The 22,404-nt window shown below is 39.2% G+C and overlaps 2 long non-coding RNA genes and 1 pseudogene across 2 annotated transcripts; 1 reads left to right on the top strand and 2 right to left on the bottom strand.

Moving 5' to 3' along the window:
- Window positions 1-2,054: 2,054 nt before the first annotated feature.
- On the bottom strand, window positions 2,055-21,659 carry LOC119504255. Its single transcript, XR_005210530.1, has 3 exons — window positions 21,507-21,659; window positions 16,838-16,850; window positions 2,055-2,067 (listed from the first exon to the last, which is right to left on the bottom strand). It is a non-coding gene; the product is annotated as an uncharacterized LOC119504255 (long non-coding RNA).
- LOC119504247 lies at window positions 8,538-15,952 on the bottom strand (annotated as a pseudogene).
- LOC119504256 lies at window positions 10,058-18,635 on the top strand. Its single transcript, XR_005210531.1, has 3 exons — window positions 10,058-10,069; window positions 14,286-14,290; window positions 18,453-18,635. It is a non-coding gene; the product is annotated as an uncharacterized LOC119504256 (long non-coding RNA).
- Window positions 21,660-22,404: the final 745 nt, after the last annotated feature.

Genomic DNA, 22,404 nt, shown 5'->3' with positions numbered 1-22,404 from the left:
TATCATTATTATTATTATTATTATTATTATTATTATTATTATCATTATCATTATCATTATCATTATTATTATTATTATTATTATCATTTCAGGGAGTTGATGGTTTTTATTTTAGGGAGATTTGATCGACGTCCTGCTCATAAAACATTTCTGCTACAAACAAAACTACACGCTGAGAATTCATTAAAAGAAGCACAAAAGACAAACGAGTCGACACATGAACATCTGTACACACATCTGTATGGAAACTCCCACAGAGTCATCAGCTCTGCATCATATGGAAGCTCATTTCTGCCAAGAAAAAATAATTTAAATTACTAACCGTAAATAGTTATGAATGTAAAAGTCACAAGATAAACTGAGTTAGTCAATAATAACTTTGACTTCATTTCTCATTATTTTGACTGAAAGCCAGAATCTTGATTTACTATCACATAATTAAAAAAGAAAGTAATATTGTTTGCATGAAAAGTCATAATTCTGACATAACTTTGACTTAGTTTCTCATTATTTTAGATTGGAAAGTCCTGTTTTTATTTGCTTTCACAATGTATTATGTAAAAACTCATAATTGTGACTGTAAATGTTCGTTTTGAATTTCATCACATCAGATTGACTTATTATATCATAACTGTGACTTACAAATTCATTTTTATGATTGACCAACTCATATTTTTGAAGCCTTGAGTTTGTCATGTTGGCTGTCTCCATCTTGTTTTTTTTTTTTTTTTTAAAGTTATTTTTTGGGGGCATTTTTTTTTTTAAGCGTTTTATTGATAGGACAGTGGATAGAGTCTTGGAAAGGGGAGAGAGAGATGACATGCGGAAGGTCCACAGGCCGGATTCGAACCCGGGTCCACCGCTGCTAGGACTGAGCCTTGGCGATACATGGGCGCCCGCTCTACCGACTGAGCTAACCAGGCGCCCCCATCTTGGTTTTTAGTCGTCACCATCTTGGTTTCTGGCTGTCTCCATCTTGGTTTTGACCGTCTCCATCTTGGTTTTTGACCGTCTCCATCTTGGTTTTTGGCCGTCACCATCTTGGTTTTTGGCCGTCACCATCTTGGTTTTTGACCGTCTCCATCTTGGTTTTTGGCCGTCTCCATCTTGGTTTTTGGGCCGTCTCCATCTTGGTTTTTGGTCGTCTCCATCTTGGTTTTTGACCGTCTCCATCTTGGTTTTTGGTCGTCTCCATCTTGGTTTCTGGTCGTCACCATCTTGGTTTTTGGTCCGTCTCCATCTTGGTTTCTGGTCGTCACCATCTTGGTTTTTGGCCGTCTCCATCTTGGTTTTTGACCGTCTCCATCTTTTTTTTTGTCCGTCTCCATCTTGGTTTTTCGGCCGTCGCCATCTTAACTTTTGGCCGTCACCATCTTGGCTTTGTCATTCCTAACATCTCATCCATTTTTTCTGGCAGGAATGGGTCTCCGTACTCGAGCTCGGAAACGTGCGGTGACAGTAAAACTACACGACTGCCATTTTGATTCAAGTGGTTTCACAGTAATCTGTGAGAAAATGATGACTTTAACTTGAGAATCCATTTAAAGACGCAGTGAAACAGCAGTTTGAGCGTCTTTAGGTTCTTTAAAGGGACGAATTTATGAGTAAAATTATTAAAAATGTGGGCGAGGTATCTTCAGGATTTGATTAAATTGAATTTGAATTGATTTGATCGACTAAAAGTAGAGCTGAACGATTTAGAAAAATATTTTATTGCAATTATTTTGACAGATATTGCAATTGCGATATGATTTGCGATAAAAGAGGGAATTGATAATCATTATTCTCATTTTCATTGAAAACATATTAAAATGATAACGGTGTGATTTTGCACCAAGCAGAGGTTTTCTTGTCGAGTAGATTTATATGATTCACTGTGTCTTTAAAAATGTCTTTATTAAGAAAAGAACATGTTTTTATTGCAGATACAGAATAATAATAATAACGCATCACTTAAGAAGCCTGATTTCCATCTCAGCCGCTCATATTACACTTTGATGAGTTCAGCATTAGATAACTCATTCCCTCAGATAAATATCATTTCTTTTTAATGTTTTGTTGATTCTTCTCCTCCCCGTGGCGACGCTCTTCCTCTCTCAGCGGGTTTCTCCACTGCAGCTGATAATCAGACTTTTATTAAAGCTCCTCCGGTATCAGTTTATCCTCCGCTGCATCATTATCAACATTAACTCCGTTCATCCCTGGAGATCCTCCGAGAAAAACAACACCGCGTTCATTTACTTTATTCATTTCTGCAAATGTTTTTTTAAAGTGTCCAAATTCAAACTCTCAAACTGCGTCAGTGATTACAGTCACAGAAATAATAATATTTAAATGTTCTGTCTCGCTTTGTAATAATACTTGTATGGAAGCCCTTTAAAGCCTGGAAAAGAAAGAAAATGGATGAATACTTGAACAAAAATTAAAGATTTTCATCAGACAAAAGTCAAACCTTTGACTTACTGAGTAGAAATTAAATCAGAATTACTATAAAATAAGTCAAAAGATATATATATTGTGACTCACTGTCTTCATTTTACAGCTCCGCAACTTTCAAGGTAATCAGGTGATAATTAGAAAGTAACCTTTTAAAATGTCTTTGGATTAACTGCCAATTTACCTCAAAAATCCATCTAAAACTACTTAATTATACACATTATTTAATAATTATATTCTGCTATTTCACAACAGCTGGTAATTTATTTAATATATTTTCCAGAAAAGAATACAAAGTGAATTGATATGCTTTATTTCCATGTCTGCTGATAAATAGATAACAGCAAATTACTTGTTTTAAATTTAAACTCCCTGAATCATGACATCAGCTACCAGGTTACATCTGTGTAGAATCTATACTAATCAGGCTAAATACGGGACATACCAACGTTAACAAAGGTACCATTGAGTTATTATTATGAGGCGTTCAAAGTCGGCTCAGGAAAAATGACTATTGTGTGAAGGTGAATTACAACGTTATCATGATGCGTTCAAACGTAATCTGGTAAAATGTAGTTTTTGGTGAGAAACTTGAATAAATCCAGTTGTTTGAAGGAGATGTTTTCACATCAATATAAAATAGATATTAGAGAGAATTATGACGTGTTTAACTTCCTAACACTAGCTCTAAGCAGCTGGCCAAGGTTTTTTTTAAATCAAAGCAAATATTTAAAAAATCATAATCATTTGAATTGTGTTTTTATGCAAACAACCACAATAGATGACAATAACAAAGTACAGACCTGCAGTGCATGCTGGGGGATTCTCTGTTCTGTTAAGTTTTGTTAAGAGAAACATTACTACATAAATCAGTCAGTCCTGTACGGTTCATATAATGTCATGTTCTTAATAATCTGCTGTTTGGATGTTCAGTAGAATAAATGCTGAAAAATAAATGCGCAGTATGTTTTCTATAAATTAATGTAGTGACAAAATAGAGGTTACGTCTGAGGTGGTACGTGGTGTAAAAGTTAGCAAATTACTTGTTTTAAATAAAAAAAATAAAAAACTCAGGTACCTGGTTACATCTGTGTAGAAGCTACACTACTCAGGCTAAATACCGGACATACCAACGTTAACGGAGGTACCATTGAGTTATTATTATGAGGCGTTCAATGTCAGCTCAGGAAAAATGACTATTGTGTAGTGATGAAATCGAGGTTACGTCTGAGGTGGTACGTGGTGTAAAACGTTTGAGAACCACTAAGTTAGATGATTTTTTAGCATATAATTATTAAATAATGTTTATAATAAAAACAGTTTAGATAGATTTTGAGGTAAATATGGGGTTAATTTGGCATTTATTCCAAAGGAATTTCAAATAGGTTACTTTCTAATTATCACCTGATTACAATGAAATTTGAAGTTTTATCCAATTTTGATAAACCGTGAGTATTTTTATTTTTTCTAATTCCTAATATTACAACCATTTCCTTTTTTCATCTTATCCTGGCATAAATATAATAAATAAATACATCTAATAAATAAATCTGGGTCCAAACAAAGATGGCAACCGACCGACCAGGAGCTGTAGGTTTTTAGTGTTAAAAACAGGAATGTTTCGTCCACATGTCAAATGTTCCTACGACGCGATAAAAGTCATCTCTGCAGTGGAAAAACACATCCTCATTTATCACCCTGGGGAGTCCCATCTCTCTCTGTGGGGGTTATTTATTTATTTGGGGAGGGGGGAAGGTGCATAAAATAAAAGTTTTTCTTTTTTTAAAAAGCCACCAACTCGACTCCGTGAACGTGTGAAGAAAAGCTATTTTTATAATAACTCTGATTGTTCTCTGCAATAGATTCTCAGATCAGTTGGACTGACTATAGGTTACACTGCATTCTGGTTATTATTATTATTATTATTATATTAATAAATACACTCCAAATGTATCTTCAAATCGTTTTTTGTCATTCTGCATTATGTGTCAATCTGTGTGTTTGTATTCATCGCCTTATGGGGACACAAACCTGTTGACATTGTGCCTTGTGGGGACCTCTCCTTGTAGATGATCCTTGTGGGGACTCTACTCATAGATGATCCTTGTGGGGACTCTACTCGTAGATGATCCTTGTGAGGACTCTACTCGTAGATGATCTTTGTGGGGACTCTCCTTGTAAATGATCTTGTGGGGACTCTCCTTGTAGATGATCCTTGTGGGGACTACTCGTAGATGATCTTAGTGGGGATTCCTTGTAAATGATCTTGTGGGGACTCTCCTTGTAAATGATCTTTGTGGGGACTCTCCTTGTAGATGATCCTTGTGGGGACTCTACTCGTAGATGATCTTTGTGGGGATTCTCCTTGTAAATGATCCTTGTGGGGACTCTACTCGTAGATGATGCTTATGGGGACTCTACTCGTAGATGCTGCTACTGCTGCTGCTGCTGCTGTTGCTGTTGCTGCTGCTGTTGCTATTGCTGCTACTGCTGCTGCTGCTGCTGCTACTGCTGCTGCTGTTGTTGCTGCTGCTGCTGCTGTTTCTGCTGTTGTTGCTGCTGCTGCTGCTACTGCTGCTACTGTTGCTGTTGCTACTGTTGCTGCTGCTGCTGCTGCTGCTGTTGATGTTGCTGTTGCTGCTGCTGCTGTTGCTGCTGCTACTGCTCTACTGCTGCTGCTGCTGCTGCTGCTGCTACTACTGTTGCTGTTGCTGCTGCTGCTGTTGCTGCTGCTGCTGCTGCTGCTGCTACTGTTGCTGTTGCTGCTGCTGCTGCTGCTGCTGCTGCTGCTGCTGCTGATGCTGCTGTTGCTGTTGCTGCTGCTGCTGCTGCTGTTGCTGCTGCTGCTGCTGCTGCTGTTGCTGTTGCTGCTGCTGCTAGATGCTGCTGCTGCTGCTGCTGCTGATGCTGCTGTTGCTGTGCTGCTGCTGCTGCTGATGCTGCTGCTGCTGTTGCTGTTGCTGTTGCTGTTGCTGCTGCTGCTGCTGCTGTGGATGATTTGTTTTTCTCCGTTAAGTTAACATTGGAAGTATAATGAATAGTCTTCGGGGTCTCCAGAGCCGGCCCATTCATCAGCTCTGACACGACGCTGCCGGCTAACGAACGTCTCCGCCGGCTGAACGTCTTCAGCGCTCTCGGACCGCGGCGGCCACCTTGTTTATCACTGCCCCATTATTTACCGAATCCATCCCCGGCGCCACGGCGAGCCTACTGGCCGCCATTCATCATCCCTCGATTGATTTTCAATTGCAGCGCCGCAGCGTGTTGAACAGATCAGAGTCGTACCGGTCGGTTCTCTGGAGTGGATATAAGTGGGTTTGTTAAAGCCCCGAGGAGAGAACAGTGATGTGGCGGGTGGAGACTCTGACTTTAATATGTTTTCTACTGAATCCATCCTGGACCGTGTTCTAGTCTGGTGCAGCGCAGCGGCGTTGTGGTTCTGAAATGTCAGTAAATCATCTGCTGACAAAATGCCACCAAATGAGTTCAGTGTCTTTGAAGCTGAGCAGAGGTCCGATCTTCAGTCGTTCTGTGATCGGTCATGGTCCGTGTCCACAGCCTCCGTGCTTTCCACGCTTCCCATTCATTGTCTATGTAAGCTGCCGCGCAATGCATTCTGGTAGCGTGGCGTCGCGATTCGAGAGACTGGGCGTCACGACGCCCGCTCCTCATTTGCATAAAGTTGAGGGCTCGTCTACTTTATGCAATCACGGGGTGTCCGACGCGACTCGCTGCCTCTCCAAACTCCCGAAGATCTTTTAAAATAAACGTTGTTGATCTAAATTAAAGACAGATTCATCAACATGGATTATTTCTGGCCTCAAATGTTTTCATCCAAAGTGGAGGGAGGAAGAGGGAGGAGGAGGAGGAGGAGGAGGGAGGAGGGAGGAAGAGGGGGAGGAGGAGGAGGAGGGAGGAAGAGGGAGGAGGGAGGAGGAGGGAGGAGGAGGGGGGAGGGGGGAGGAGGAGGAGGAGGGAGGAGGAGGGAGGAGGGAGGAAGAGGGAGGAGGAGGAGGGAGGAGGAGGGTGGAGGGAGGAGGAGGGAGGAGGAGGGGGGGAGGGGGAGGAGGAGGTGGAGGAAGTTATGACTTTATTCTCATATTTAGGAAGTTTGGTAGAATTAAAGAAGGTCTCTTGGGTCTCATGCTCTAAACCCAGAGATCTTCTAGTGTGTTTCCTAACCTCATGATGAATCCAATAGTCGGTGAGTTACATTTGATTTCCGGTGAAATATCACAGTATTTAAACACTGGGACACTACGGCAGCATAACAGACGTTTACGGGCGACTCTGGAACATCAATAACGCTTCAATTGAACTGTAAGTGTAAGATTTCACTTTGCTACATGTAGGAGTAATATATATATATATATATATATATATATATATATTTAAATGAATTCAGACTTTGATTCTCACAAATCAGCGTCTTGGTCACGTGAGGTTGGTTACCATGGTTACACGTCTCTAACGGGCGAGGAGGCTCTCAGGAAGTGACGACATCAACTACTGCTCAGATCCATACTGGTGTTAATATTAGTGTTAATGTTAGTGTTAATGTTGAACACAGATTGAGTTTATAGAGACTGGAACACAACAGGACGGTAAAAGTATAAAAGTATTAGCATCAAATCTACTTAAAGTACCAAAAGAAGTAAAGGTACTCCTTCTGCAGAATAAAACATATCATATTATTGTACTATAATTATTGTTGCATTAATGTGTTCATCACTTTAATGTTGCAGCTGATGTATGTAGGTAGATTGATAGATTGGTAGATTGATTGATTTCATAACACATATTTTATATATATTATAAGCTGTTTCACAGATTTCATGAATAACTTGTGACTCTGTCTCGTGTCCAGGTAGACAGCCGTCAACGAAAATACCTCCAGGACGGCGGTGAGTGTTATATATATATACAGTGTATATATATATATATATATATAGTAATTATCTGAATTATCTATTATAATTATTTTAATTATTTATTATAATTATTTATTATAATTATCTATTATAATCATCTTAATTATCTTATTATAATTATCTTTATTATCTTCTAGAGAAACTGATGATTTCTTCTGAATGAGGCTCAACTTCTCTCACTGTGTTTATAATAACCCATCATTTATAAATGATAAATTTACAGTTAATTAATCTTTAGTTCATATTTTTTTTTAATTCTTAACAAACAATGAAATTGTTGAAAATGCTATAAGTTATGTTATTTAATCATTAGTTTGTGTAATATGAAATAATGAGGTTATAAATTATATATTGTCATAGCTGATAAGAGACAATAACAATTACATTCAGATTACATTATAAACTGTTTATCTTATTGTTGCACACATTATAACATGTATATACTATTATAATATTCATTAGTGATTAATGGATGATATTAATGATTTTTTAAACTTTTAAGAAGTCGTTTGTAAAACATCTATAAACATTACATAGAGAGATGGAAACTAATTATTAACTATTAACTATCTGTCTAAATAATGTTTATAGATGATTTACAAAGTATTTATTAACCATTTAACAAGGTATTATTATTATAATCATCAGTTGTAACTTTATATTAGTATCCAAATAATGTTTATTGATGGTTTAAAACCAGATATTAACTATTAACAAAGTGTTACAAATATCTATCTATATATTGTTTATTGATGATTTACAAACTATTTCTTTAATGTTAACAACAATGAAATGATAATGAATAATGTTTAATAATTATTAGTAATGTTATAATTGATGTTATTTAATCAGTAGTTTGTGTAATATGAAATAATTAGTTTATATATTGTATCATAGCTGATAACATTACATTCAGATTACATTATTAAAGTATTTATTAACAGTTTATTGTTGCACACATTATAACATTTTATATACATTTGTAAACTTTTAAGAAATTGTTGTAAAACATATATAAATATTACATAGATAGATGGACCAGAAACCAAGTTGGGTACATTTTTGAATGTAGAATATAATAATTATAATAATAATAATAATAATAATAATAATAATAATAGTAATAGTAATAGTAATAATAATAATATAATAATATAATGTGATAATAATAATAATAATAATAATAATAATAATATAATAATAATGTGATAATAATAATAATAATAATAATAATAATAATAATAATAATAATAATAATAATAATAGTAATACTAATAATAATAATAATAAAACAAACTGTCCAGAGAAAGATTCCGTGTGAAGCTCTGGTGTTTCACCAGCAGGTGGCAGCATCGCCCTGTCAGGGATTCTTTCACAACAATGACCGGCTCCGTACATTATCCTTTACATATCATGACATCATCGGTACGGTCACGCTAACAGCAGAGTAAACAGAGGGGGGTAGGGAGGCTCATCCGGGACTTAACAATCCGTTTAAGGTGGAGACGAAGTCCTTTGTGGTGATTCCACCTTAAGAGAGTCCACAGAGCTTCTCGCTGACCTCCCACAGCTTCCGGGCCTCGGCGTCCGTCTCGTCCCCGGGCGCTCACTTCCTGTACGGCGCAGCAGGAGAAGTAGCGTCCGCTCAGGTGTTCGATGCCCTCCTGCAGGCAGCAGTGTAGCGTGGTCTGAGCGCCGTCCGCCGGGTCCAGGAACAGCAGGCGGGCCACGGGCTCGATGAAGACCTTCTGCCACAGGCTGACGTTACGGGACAGCTCGGTCCGAACCACACCTGCAGGACCAGAGACACACCTGGATCAACATACTGATTCAACATAATGAAAGCTTTCCGGCTCGCCCCGACCGTTTAATGATCACCTGACCACGCCCGACGTCGTCCCGACCGTTTAATGATCACCTGACCACGCCCGACGTCGTCCCGACCGTTTAATGATCACCTGACCACGCCCGACGTCGTCCCGACCGTTTAATGATCACCTGACCACGCCCGACGTCGTCCCGACCGTTTAATGATCACCTGACCAAGCCCGACGTCGTCCCGACCGTTTAATGATCACCTGACCACGCCCGACGTCGTCCCGACCGTTTAATGATCACCTGACCACGCCCGACGTCGTCCCGACCGTTTAATGATCACCTGACCACGCCCGACGTCGTCCCGACCGTTAATGATCACCTGACCACGCCCGACGTCGCCCTGACCTATATTATTCTAATATATATTTAAATATTATAACTCTTTAAAAATATATAGACTATTATAACTCTATATAACTACATAAATATATAACTCTATATAACTTTAAATATATAACCTCTCTGAAATGTTGTGTTGTTTTATACTCAGAATATTGTACATTTTATTAAAAAGATGTTTAAAGATTATTCTCATATATATATAAATATATAAACTCTATAAAAATAATAATAATATATAAAATAATATGAAAAAATATAACTTTATATAAACTCTAAATATATAAACTGAAATTGTGTGGCTTTTTTCAATACTCAGAATATTGTACATTTTGTTACTTTATTTAACTGTTAAATTATTAGTTTAGTATAATTTATTTCCCTACATTGTCTGGTGCCAGGTATGTCATTTCTAAATTCCTTTTATTTCAATTTCATGTACTCAGTTTTACCTAAAAACAGGAAGTCAGCTAGTTTAAAAAGTAGTTTGTAGTTGAAGAACTTGTTTGTTTCTCGCCAGCTGCAGTTGAAAGACATGAATATGTGACATGTTTTACTGCATTCTTGTCATGTCATTTTTAACTCTGGGTTTGGTTCTTTGTGTGTTTTTAAACACGTGTCTCAGTCAGTGTGTTTAAATTCACCTGTTTTTAAATGTTTGCATTCAAGATAAAAAAATTTGAGTGGAAATGTGAGAAATAAAGTCGAAACTTCCCTAAAAAGTTGTTCCGCTTGGCTGAGGTGTAAATTTACAAAATTTGTGCAACATTTGAATGGAAACTTATAGTCGACATTGTCTTTGATAATACGATGTCATGTTAAACTGGTATTAATGTTCATATCTTCTGTCAGTATGTTCGAGGCTTTGGGACGTCACACTTCCAGGACTGGGAAACATTATCCAGGTTACATTCCCGGATCGTAGGAGTTAGTTTGGTTGGTAGGATGTCGGATCGTAGGAGTTAGTTTGGTTGGTAGGATGTTGGATCGTAGGAGTTAGTTTGGTTGGTAGGATGTCGGATCGTAGGAGTTAGTTTGGTTGGTAGGATGTCGGATCGTAGGAGTTAGTTTGGTTCGTAGGATGTTGGATCGTAGGAGTTAGTTTGGTTCGTAGGATGTCGGATCGTAGGAGTTAGTTTGGTTGGTAGGATGTTGGATCGTAGGAGTTAGTTTGGTTGGTAGGATGTCGGATCGTAGGAGTTAGTTTGGTTGGTAGGATGTCGGATCGTAGGAGTTAGTTTGGTTCGTAGGATGTTGGATCGTAGGAGTTAGTTTGGTTCGTAGGATGTTGGATCGTAGGAGTTAGTTTGGTTCGTAGGATGTCGTATCGTAGGAGTTAGTTTGGTTCGTAGGATGTCGGATGGTATTAGTTGGATGGTTACCTGGGTGGACGCTGTAGCAGGTGACGTTGGATCCTTTCAGCCTCATGGCGAGCTCGTGGGTGAAGAGCATGTTGCACAGTTTACTGTTGCAGTACGCCTGGAAGAACTGCCAGCTGTACCTGCCGGTGCCCAGGTGTCTGTTCACCGCCAGCGCCTGAACGCAACACACAACAACAAATAGGTCATTAACACAGAATAACCTGAGTTGTATAACGTGATGATGTAATCCGTCCAGGTGTCACTCCCTCGAGACGAGGAATGTTCACACACAAGTATGAATGAATGTCTTTTTGTGACATAAGGCACACCTGAACACAAAGGAATCCCGGAACAAAAGAAGCAGCTCGACGCTGAAGAACACGATGCTTCTAAATGTGTTCAGCGAACGAAGAAATCAGGAGACACGGATCTGATAAATATGATAACCATATTCAGTCCAAAATGGCGACTGCGGCTGTTGTCAAAAAACCATTGGAGTTTCCTCTCTTTGCTTCTATACTCTTTGAAAGAACTCTGAAAGGAGTTGAAGCGTTAGTTGAACTTCAGGTTAAGTAAAGTAGAACTCTTATGAGTATTTTGAGAGGTAAAAAAAGAGAGAGACATTTCAGAAACACAAAGGGTGAAATGAAGTGAAGAATGAGATTTTATTATCACAAATTGTTCATACCGTAGTTACATACCGCGTTCACTATATTAACCCTATTCTCTAATTTTAAAGCAAATGAAGTGTTAAAATGTCCCTGAAGAACTGAGCTAACGTCTGTGTGTCTGTTAACGCTGTAAATCCCTTCAGTGTGAGTTCACGTTGTCTCGGTGTTTTACCTCCAGGTCGATGTGTCCCCAGCGGTAAGCCATGGAGGACAGCGTGACCACTCGTCCTCCCTGCGCCTCCTTCAGGCGCTGCAGCAGCAGGTACGTCAACAGGAAGTGACCCAGGTGGTTCACCCCGAACTCGATACCGAAACCGTCTTCTGTCCGCCCGTCAGCCACCAGACCTGCAGGACAGATTCACACAAGACATTATAAAATATAAAAACTAAAAAAATAAGAAATTTGAATAGACTCATGTGTTTGTTTAACAAAAGAATATATTCATTAAAATATTAATATATTAATATATTAATATAATATATAATATATTAATATAAATAGCAGATTTGGTTAAATTATAAAATTAAAATAAAAAAAGAATCACTTAATTCAAATCAATCAATTTAAAAGTTAAAAAAAGTATAAAATATTAGATGCTAAATTAGAACCAACTCCGGTGCTGTGGCTTCTATCCGTTACATCACCAGGAAGAAGACAATAGGTCTTTGTCTCATGAACATTTTCTTAATCTTGAGTGAAGCCGGTGATTAAAGATGATTGAAAATGTTGTTATTGTAACTGCTGACTCATCATCACACCCGAACAGGTACACTGAACAGGTATGTACACCTGAGCGTCAGCTGCCGTCACACCTGACCGTTAATATCTGCGTTCTCAAAGGTCGGATGTTTCTCTGGAACTGAGTGTTCTATCACTCCTGTTCTCTCATCAAAAAAAAACTCATCTGGTCTCCCATTTTTGTTGCAACCTTTGAGCCGGGTTGTAAGTAATTTACCGTTACAAAGGGACTATTATTCTACAGGAGCTCAGTGGAATTACCACACAGCTAAGTTTCATTGGTTTATAATGCTGGTATGACCGAGACTTAAGGCTGGCCTACACTGCCAGATGTTTCAGATCTTAGCAAGATGTGTAAAATGTGACATAACGACATGTTGTGGAGAAATACTTGAGTACTGACGTCATGAATAACAAGGCTTTCTGTGTGTTTTTGTGTACCAGCGTTGTTGATGAGCAGATCCAACCTGGACTCAGTTTTCAGGAACGTTTCCGTGAAGCAGCGAACCGACTTCAGACTGGCCAGGTCCAGCTGCATGTAGAGGACGTCGGTACTTCCTGTTTCCTGGAGCGAAATCATCATCATCAGGTCAGTTGGGATATTTACTTTAATTAAAGAGTCTGATATTTATAATGTAACACACCGATTAAAAAGAGAGAACTTAGTAATGTAGTACACGTTTTCATTCCTTTTATCAATTTTTAACTCTGAAAATACTCGCAACAGTTCAACTTTTCTTTACCTTCAGCACGGTTCGCTTCGAGTCCAACTAACGCTTCAACTCCTTTCAGTTTATACACTAAATATGCCTTGATTCCTAATAGCAGCTCATTTCACTATTTCTAGCTGTTTCTAGACAGTCAACGTGTTTCAGTGATTACCAGCGCTGTCAAAGTTAACGTGTTAATGACACGTTATTATTGAACGTATACTTCAGCTCCTTTCTGCGTTCATCTCCCGTCAGTCAGCTCATCGATGTGCTAATGATGAGGACTCTCTGTAGCTCAACAGGCGGCGGCGGCGGGCTCACAATGATTAGCATGTGTGAACGACCAATGCACCTTAACTGCTTCCACTGCTAATACTAACTTATATAATACTATAATAATATAATAATAATAATAATAATAATATTATAATACTAACTAATCTAACTTTTTTCAGTGGAGTCTTTCAAGAATTATGCGACCGCTCCTTAACAAGCAATCACATGTTGCAGGTCAGTCAGAGTGATTATTAAATGCAGCGTCTCCCTCCAGTTCTTCTTCTTCTTTGTTCCTACCTGTTGTATATCTGCGATGGCGACCTCGGCCTTTTCCCGGTTTCGGCAGGCCAGGATCACTCGGGCTCCCCTCCCGGCCAGGTGAAGAGCCGTCGCTTTACCGATGCCGGTGTTCCCGCCTGCAGCAAGAAAACACAAACTGTCACTTTTAGCTCTGGATGTTAGTCTGTCACCAGAAATATGTCAATGGAATGTGGTTCAGACATTCATGTTCCCCAGAGGATGAATCCTACTCTCTTCAGTGATTTCCTCAATGCCTCTTTAGCGCCACCAACAAGTCAAAGTTTTCACAGATTCAGTGAAATATCTCAACATCCACTGGATGGATTATCACTGACTTTGGTTCAACCAATTGGGCCCCCGTATAAAGTAATCTGAATTAAAATGAAGCAAATAAAGACAATGATCATTAAATGTCCTAATTAGGACTCTAACTAATAATTAATGTCGTCATCAAGTAAACTACTATTTCTTCAATTAATTATTTAGACTATAAAATAGTGAATCGGTCTTTAAATGTTTTGTTTTGTTGTTTTGTTCAAATATATGAAGTTTACTAATATATGTATATATATTAGTAAACTTAACTAATATATATATATATATATTAGTAAACTTCATATATTTGAAACTGTTTGCTGGACAAGATGAAGTGATTATTAATTGTATCTATCGACTAATTGTTTAATTGACTAATTAATGTCTGTTTATTTATTTATTCTGACATTTAAACAAGTAACCCATCAAGTGTCCAAAGACTAGATTTAATATGATGAGGAAAAATACCACAACATTTGTTCTGATTGGTCAGAAGTCTTTAGACATTTTAACGGTTGATCCAACAGTACAATGTTGAAAAATCACACTGTTATTAATAGTCAAAGTCAGGATCTTTTGAAGAATGAGGAAAAAATGTTGTATTTATTAAATGTTTTCCAAATGAAATATATTTTTACGTTGCCCATGTGTGCAGATCTGTGATATTCAACTTGTTATGAGTTCATAGATACCAAATAGAATAGAATGGAAAATACTTTATTTTCTGCTTTTCGCGTACAAAAGGCAGAAATCTGTCTTCGGTTGTCATGTGCAAAAACTGCGATTAAATACTTGATTGTGCTCGTTGTAGTTTCTGAGATACAGACGTTTACTTATCATATTATATTCAGTCTTCGGGCTCATGATGGGACGACTTAAAATATAATATAGTCTGTTGTGTCCCATCATGTGTCCAAAGACTAGATTTAGTATGATCAGAAAAACTCACTTTTCAGCCGAACGGTTCGACCCATTTTAAAAAACTTCAACCAAAGAAAATTAATCATTTTTTAAATTTAAATAAATTGATCAAATAAACACTTTTTTTCTTTTCTTTGTTGTTCTGTTTAGAAATTACTTGAATTATTTCAGTTTTTGTTTTTTTTGCAGTATCTTATTATTCCATGACTTTGAAACCCCGCCCGTATCCAATACTTGTTTCAGTTGACTAAATGTTTCAGCACTTATCTTCATTAATGTCTGTTTATATATTCTGACTTTTAAACCAATAACCATCTCTTTAGTATGATCTGTGATATTCAACTTGTTATGAGTTCATAGATACCAAATAGATTAGAATGGAGAATACTTTATTTTCTGCTTTTCGCGTACAAAAGGCAGAAAACTGCTATTAAATACTTTTACTACTTTCTCATGGTACTATATTCAGTCCTTAGACCGTCATGTGTCCAGAGACTAGATCAGAGAAACACTCCCCTTTCAGCAGAACGGTTCGACCCATTTTAAAAAACCTCCACCAAAGAAAAGCACAGATTTCAGCTGCGGCACACATAAACACTTTTTCTTTTCTTTGTTGTTTCAGTTAGAAATGAGTCGTATTGTTTAAAAGTAGAGTATGTTATCATTCTCTGACTTTAAAGCCACGTGACTCACCTGTGATGATGACGGTCTTGCCGGCCATCGCTGCGTTGCCTTTACATTTGGACCTTTTGAAGAGAGTCTGAGTGAGGAAGACGTATCCTCCCAGAACCATGGTGGCCAGCAGCAGCAGATGAAAACATGGTTTACTAGAGTATTACAACAGCAGCTGTCTGACTGACTCAGCTCGGCTCAGCTCGGCCTTTTATCCCCCCGGTGGAGCTCACCTGTCGGACCGGTTCTACTTGCCCGGGGCGGGGGGGTGAGTCACAGTTTGCTCCAGTCCGACTGGTTCTGTCTGCTTACGGTTCTCATCTTTCGACTGAAACTCCCGCTAGTTGGACCTTCCGGATACTGAACCCTGATGAACTCCAGGACTTCCTGTTGAAACCTTCAAAATAAATACCCTGATGACAAATTATTATTTTTATATGTTTAGCCTATAAATGTAAAAGAGTTCTTCATTAATATATAATAATAATAATAATATAATATAATAACACAATAATAATAAAAATAATAACAATAAGACAATAATATAATAATAATAATTAATAATAATAACAATAACAATAAGATAATAATAATAATAATAACAATAACAATAACAATAAGATAATAATAATAATAGTTTATTTGAATAGAACTTTTCAAAACCACAATGTGCTTTACACAAAACAAATAATAAAAACAAAACTACAGGAATAAATTCAATAAGACACAAACCACTAAAACACACATAAGATATAAAACTATCAAATATTTAAAATGTCCCTTTGTGTGTTGTTGACCTTAGCTTTACTACTTTTATTTTTTAAATACTGTTTTCATTACTTCTGTGTAGTAGAAACATATCGTAGATATATATCGTTTTGTTTTTTATTAATTTATATATTGTGCGATAAAGTGATTACAAAACAGGTGATGTCAAGTACAGGGATATATATATATATATATATATATATAAACTAATATATGATACAAAATTAAAAACTAAAAATTAAAAAAGCAAAGAGTTTTTTTTTTCAAATATTTTGCACAACAAGCTAAAATAGTGCTTCATTAATCCTGTAGAATAAGTGATATTCTACATACATAAATTAGGTCATGAAAAGACTATATAAACATATTAAAATCACAAACATGTTTCGGGATCAATAAGTTACTATCTATCTATCTATCTATCTATATGTTTAAAGGGACAGTTCAGGTGTGCTTCTCCATGGTCGGTGTATTACTACAGTAGATGGAGTTTGGAGCAAAGTGATGTACCGCTGTGGACGGATTTTAGACACCTAAAAACATCAATATCAGTTTAAATGTACGCTATATTTAGAATATTTTCACCTGTTCACCTCGCCGTCAGACAGCCCTTTACCTCGCCGTCAGACAGCCCTTTACCTCGCCATCAGACGGCCCTTTACCTCGCCGTCAGACGGCCCTTTACCTCGCCGTCAGACGGCCCTTTCTGACGGGGAACTGAAGCCGTTACATCGTTCTCTTCAGCCACCAGACTCCATTCACAAAAACACTAATTTAACCTCTCAGAACAGGAGTAGCTGGTCTACCGCTGCATCCATCGGTTAGTTGGTTTGTGTTATTGTGTGACTTTGGTGTTTTAAATCAGGGGTTCTCAAACTTTTTGGGGCCAGGGCGCCATATTGGACCAGGCAAGACAGTTTCAGTAACCCTATACAAGTGAACGGGGGATAAAAAGCACTATAACGTCTACATTCCTCAACCCATTTCAACCAGTCCTTATTATATTGAAGGGTTTATGATCTATGAGGAGTAGAGAAATACAGTTTAGTCTCCAGTTACTTAGAATCTGGATAGTTAATCTATAATCGCTGCTAGATGCTAAATAATGACTGAAGGAATTCCCCTCATAGAATCGTCACCTTCATGCGTGTTGGTTTATCTTCTAAGCAGCTGCAAGCTCAGAGTATATCACAAACAAATGCAAAGTAAGTTTAAAGTATAATCAGTATCAATTTATTCCGCAGATATATTCATCAAAGTTGCACAGAGTTATTACAGAAGTTCTGGATTCATCAGTGTGTCCCCGACACCACGCACGGCTGTCAGTTCGCAGAGAATGAACCCCGAGCTCTGCTATACGTTTACCTTATACACATTAGCAGGCGAACCCTGGGGAAGGGGTCAGGCTTTCTGCAGACCCAATACACAACATTATTTGCATGGTCATCCTGTCCCTTCCCCCATCCGCTTTTACCCCAAGGCCCTTTCGTCCTTGTAGCTATTCCTTTTACAGGCCCACTCAACATTCCATCACGAGATAATCCATGTAATCATTCTTGCCCCGTCTTACATCAGTCAATTATCTGTAGACAGTCTAAGCCTAGTATTTAACACCAAACCTCGCTAAACTCACAACATAATTAAGTTTGTTACACAACAACAGTTTTATCATGATATATTTCCAACAATTCCTCTTTTGAACTTGTCCAAGTTCACTTCTGTCCTAGAAACAATTTCTCATGAGGCATTCATCATTATTATACTATATACAGTGTTACAGTTTTTTACACAGAGTTATCATCTACCACCTCGTCCTCTGAGTCATGATCATGGAACTCTATGTTGAGTAACCCCTGTGCTTCTGTTGGTGAACACATATTCATTTGATAGGCAGGTAGTTGATCAGGACGCCTTTTCTCTATGGCAGTTACTATAACCTTCTCCGTCAAATGGCGGATACAAGGAATGCAACAACAACCGCATAAAACCAGACATGCCATTACCACTAAAATGGACGAAAAAAGGGAAATTATCATAGACTTCCATTTCCCAAAAGTTCTGTCCAACCAGTCATTTATTGGACTGTCTATTCCGGAGTCCTCATGCATTTTATTAGCAATGTATAAGGCAAGAAGTAAAATAACATAAAGCATATAAATCTTCTATTGAGTCACCTTTTCTTTACTTGTAAGCCGTGTTTTAACTGTAAAACCGGCAAGACCTTGAAACCTTCTTTCCCAGATTTGTGTCTCATACAGCTCTTTTTAAGCATACAGATATAGAATGTATAACATAAGATGAATCATCACCAACATTATTACCAAAATAGAAAAAGAAAATACAGTCCGACTTGCCCGTCTGGCGACATCGAGATTTAAAATCGGAAAAGAGAGTTTTATAGTCACGCTTTTACTGTTCACGGTGTCTTCTTCTGTGTTCTTCTCTGGTGTCCCTGCAGAGATGCTTGCATCTACCCCTGGTGCTGATCCTTTGTCCGGTTCATCTGGTGGTGTAGTTGGCTCGTCCACTCCTCCGCTGATCAGATCTGCCTTTGGCGGTGGATTTTTTGTTGAGCTGCACTGGGTTAAGTGCCACCATACGCCACCTTTCCCTTGAGTTGGACTGCTGTTGTTGTTCGTGCGGTCACTTGGTGTGGACCCGTCCACCGTGGCTCCGACCACTTCCTCTTTAACACCTTCAACCAAAGGTGTTTCCGGTGGACCCGCTGGGGTGGTTTTCAACACGGAGGATCAGGATGGGGGGCACCTGGACAAGAAAAAGCTGATACAATGGCATTAACCGACTGATAATACGGGCGGGTAATGCGAACATCATTATTGCTACTCCTGCGTGGCATAAACCATGAGTCTGTTTCAACATTGACGGGATCCATCCCTCGGGCATGACAGTTTTCCCATTCTTCTGCCATAAGCCAGTGAAACAATCAGTGGCACCTGCGTCTTCCCAGGATTTTTTCTCATGCTCGGGAGCGTCCTCCTGAGCTTTTTGTACATCATCTATAAAACTTCCTATGTTTTCAGCTAATAACATTATGCATTCAGCGACATACCCTGCAGCAGCCTTTGCTGCTTCATCGGCAGCGTTATTCCCAATGCTCTCTGGATCACTACCCTGTGAGTGTCCTTTTACCTTTACCACAGCCACCTTCTCCGGAAGGTGGACAGCAGCCAATAAATCTTTCATGAGTCCTTCATGAGCCATAGATTTATTTCCGCTTGTTTTGAATCCTGCCTGGACCCAGCCTGACATATCCCTGTGTATTGCGTTACATACATAAGCTGAATCTGTAAAAATATTGACAGTTTTACCCTCGGCCAATCTAAGAGCACATATCATGGCAGTTAGCTCAGCAGCTTGAGCTGATTGTTTGCCCTCAAGTGGGGCAGATGACATGGTTACGGGATTTGCACCGTCGTCAGTACAGGATACAACAGCATATCCAGCTTTAAGTCCCTCTATAGGGTGCCTGAAACAGCAGCCGTCAGTGAATAGGCTAAGATCAGGATTGTTTAGCGGTAAAGCGTAGAGTCCTGGTCTCAATTTCACAAAAGGTTCGGATTTTTCAGCACATGAATGTTTTTCTCCCCCCCCTTCACCCATATTATCTGCCATGTTACAGCCTTCGTGTACAAAGGAAACATGTGGTTTTGATAGTATCTGTAAGATCTTGGTTTGTCGCAATGGAGTGAGAGTGAAACACGCTGATGTAACGTAGGCTACAGTACTATGGGAAGTGAGAATTTGGAGTGGGTGGTGCATGACGATATGACCCACTTTCTCCACTATTTTAGCCAGTGCAGCTGCATATCTTACACAGGGACTAGCTCTCTGCTCTGGTGTGTCCAGTAAAATACTGCAGTTTACGTTTCTTTTCATCCTTCTCTTCCTTTCTTCTTCTTTTCCCCTGCTCAGTTTCTTCTTCATCTACCCGCCTACCCTTAGGGTCAGAGGGTTTGCTTGGGGAGTCGACCATCAGTGGTGATATGGGAGATGTTAAGTTCTGTTCTGAGATTGTCTCCCCCATTAGATCCACAACCCCAGGCTGATTTCCCACTCTGGTTAACCCTAGCAGGGCCCATTTCTAGGAGCCGGGTCCTTCTTTCTAAATCTTCTCTGTTCCTTTTTCCCTCAGGATCTTCTAGCCATAGTCTGCCCCCCCTTTACTTGAAACTGAGGCATTTGGACAGTCACGAGAGGTGTAGGAGGGTCGGGCACATCAGCCGCGGGGGGGGGGGGGGGGGGGAGGGAAGTCTTTGTCATCATATGGGGGAGGTGTAGTTGGTGTTTCTCTCATTATCATTTGATGTTGTGGCATGGGGGGAGGATCGGGGAATGGGCCATGATAATCACCTAGTTTAGGGTACAGAGTACTCTCTGTCTTAGGCTGTTGTTTTTCCTTTTTTGAAGGCCATTGATGGCCTAATTCAGTCACTGAGGCTAGATACACACAATTAGCTTGGGCCAATAAGCTGGCTTGTTGTTCCACGTGTTTTTTTTCTTTTACTCGTGTGAACATGTTGCTGTTTTTCAATTGTTTTCTACTTTCAGCCAAATCGTCTTGCTGCTTTAATATGGTCTTTCGAACTGCCAGGGTAACAGCTGCCTTAGAGTCCTCTTTGGGAAACTCCTCTTTTTCTATCATTCCTTTGAACCAGTCATTCCAAATCCCTAGTTCGTTCTGCCCTTTTCCTTGGGTCAAAGGTGCATATCACATTTGTCCTTACTTTCGCCCACTGTTGGCCGAAGGTTAACCCATTTTTTGTTAGAACCGCCTTTCTCCTCCCAATCTTTGTCAAATTCTCCGTCCATTCTGTCCAGTACTATTTCACACAGGTTTATTCAGTTTATGACAGTAACTAGATTCAGAGTAAATGGGTCGTTATGCCCCCACCACAGATCCCACCAACACAAGCTTCTACTAACGGTCTCCCGTCAGCGGTGCTGGCCCGGTATCTGAGGCAGTTTTAATTTCCTCTGAATACTAGTTATTAATGTACACTCATACAGGCGCTCCAAGCGCTATTTTTACTAAACTCTAACATCCCAGACGTTACTAAACTAGCGCTCCAAGCGCACTACTCTAGCGCTCCAAGCGCAGCGTTCCAAACGCTTTCCTAACGTCCCAGACGTTACTAAAAGGGCAACTTTCCTCCTTTTAGTTTTCAAACAGTAGTGATATCAGAGTAATTGGGTCGTTATGCCCCCACCACAGATCCCACCAACACAAGCTTCTACTAACGGTCTCCCGTCAGCGGTGCTGGCCCGGTATCTGAGGCAGTTTTAAATTTCCTCTGATGTACACTATCAATACAGTTTATTAGTGTTCCAAATACCACAGTACGGATCACAGATCCTTTTTAACTAAGATCCCAGATCATTAGCGGATCCCAGATCCTTTAGGATCCCAGATCCTTTCAACTATGCAACTTGATGTTTTTAAATAAACAGAGATGTGTCCTTACTCAGCAAGAGAGATTAAATTTAGAGCCTATGCCAATATGCAGATTTGATTTAACAGGTTCTGCTTACCTTTTGCCTTGTAGTCAGGGATCCCTTATTCTCTCTCTCACTGAGTCGTCCAGTCTCTGGCTCGCGTCACTCTTTCTGAAGATCACGTCGGGGTCACCAAATTGAAGGAATTCCCCTCATAGAATCGTCACCTTCATGCGTGTTGGTTTATCTTCTAAGCAGCTGCAAGCTCAGAGTATATCACAAACAAATGCAAAGTAAGTTTAAAGTATAATCAGTATCAATTTATTCCGCAGATATATTCATCAAAGTTGCACAGAGTTATTACAGAAGTTCTGGATTCATCAGTGTGTCCCCGACACCACGCACGGCTGTCAGTTCGCAGAGAATGAACCCCGAGCTCTGCTATACGTTTACCTTTATACACATTAGCAGGCGAACCCTGGGGAAGGGGTCAGGCTTTCTGCAGACCCAATACACAACATTATTTGCATGGTCATCCTGTCCCTTCCCCATCCGCTTTTACCCCCAAGGCCCTTTCGTCCTTGTAGCTATTCCTTTTACAGGCCCACTCAACATTCCATCACGAGATAATCC

This window comes from Sebastes umbrosus, chromosome 16, assembly GCF_015220745.1.
Source record: "Sebastes umbrosus isolate fSebUmb1 chromosome 16, fSebUmb1.pri, whole genome shotgun sequence".
In the NCBI taxonomy this organism is placed as follows: Eukaryota; Metazoa; Chordata; class Actinopteri; order Perciformes; family Sebastidae; genus Sebastes; species Sebastes umbrosus.
The sequence above is the reverse complement of the archived record's forward strand: the minus strand, read 5'-3'. Positions and strand labels throughout refer to the sequence as shown.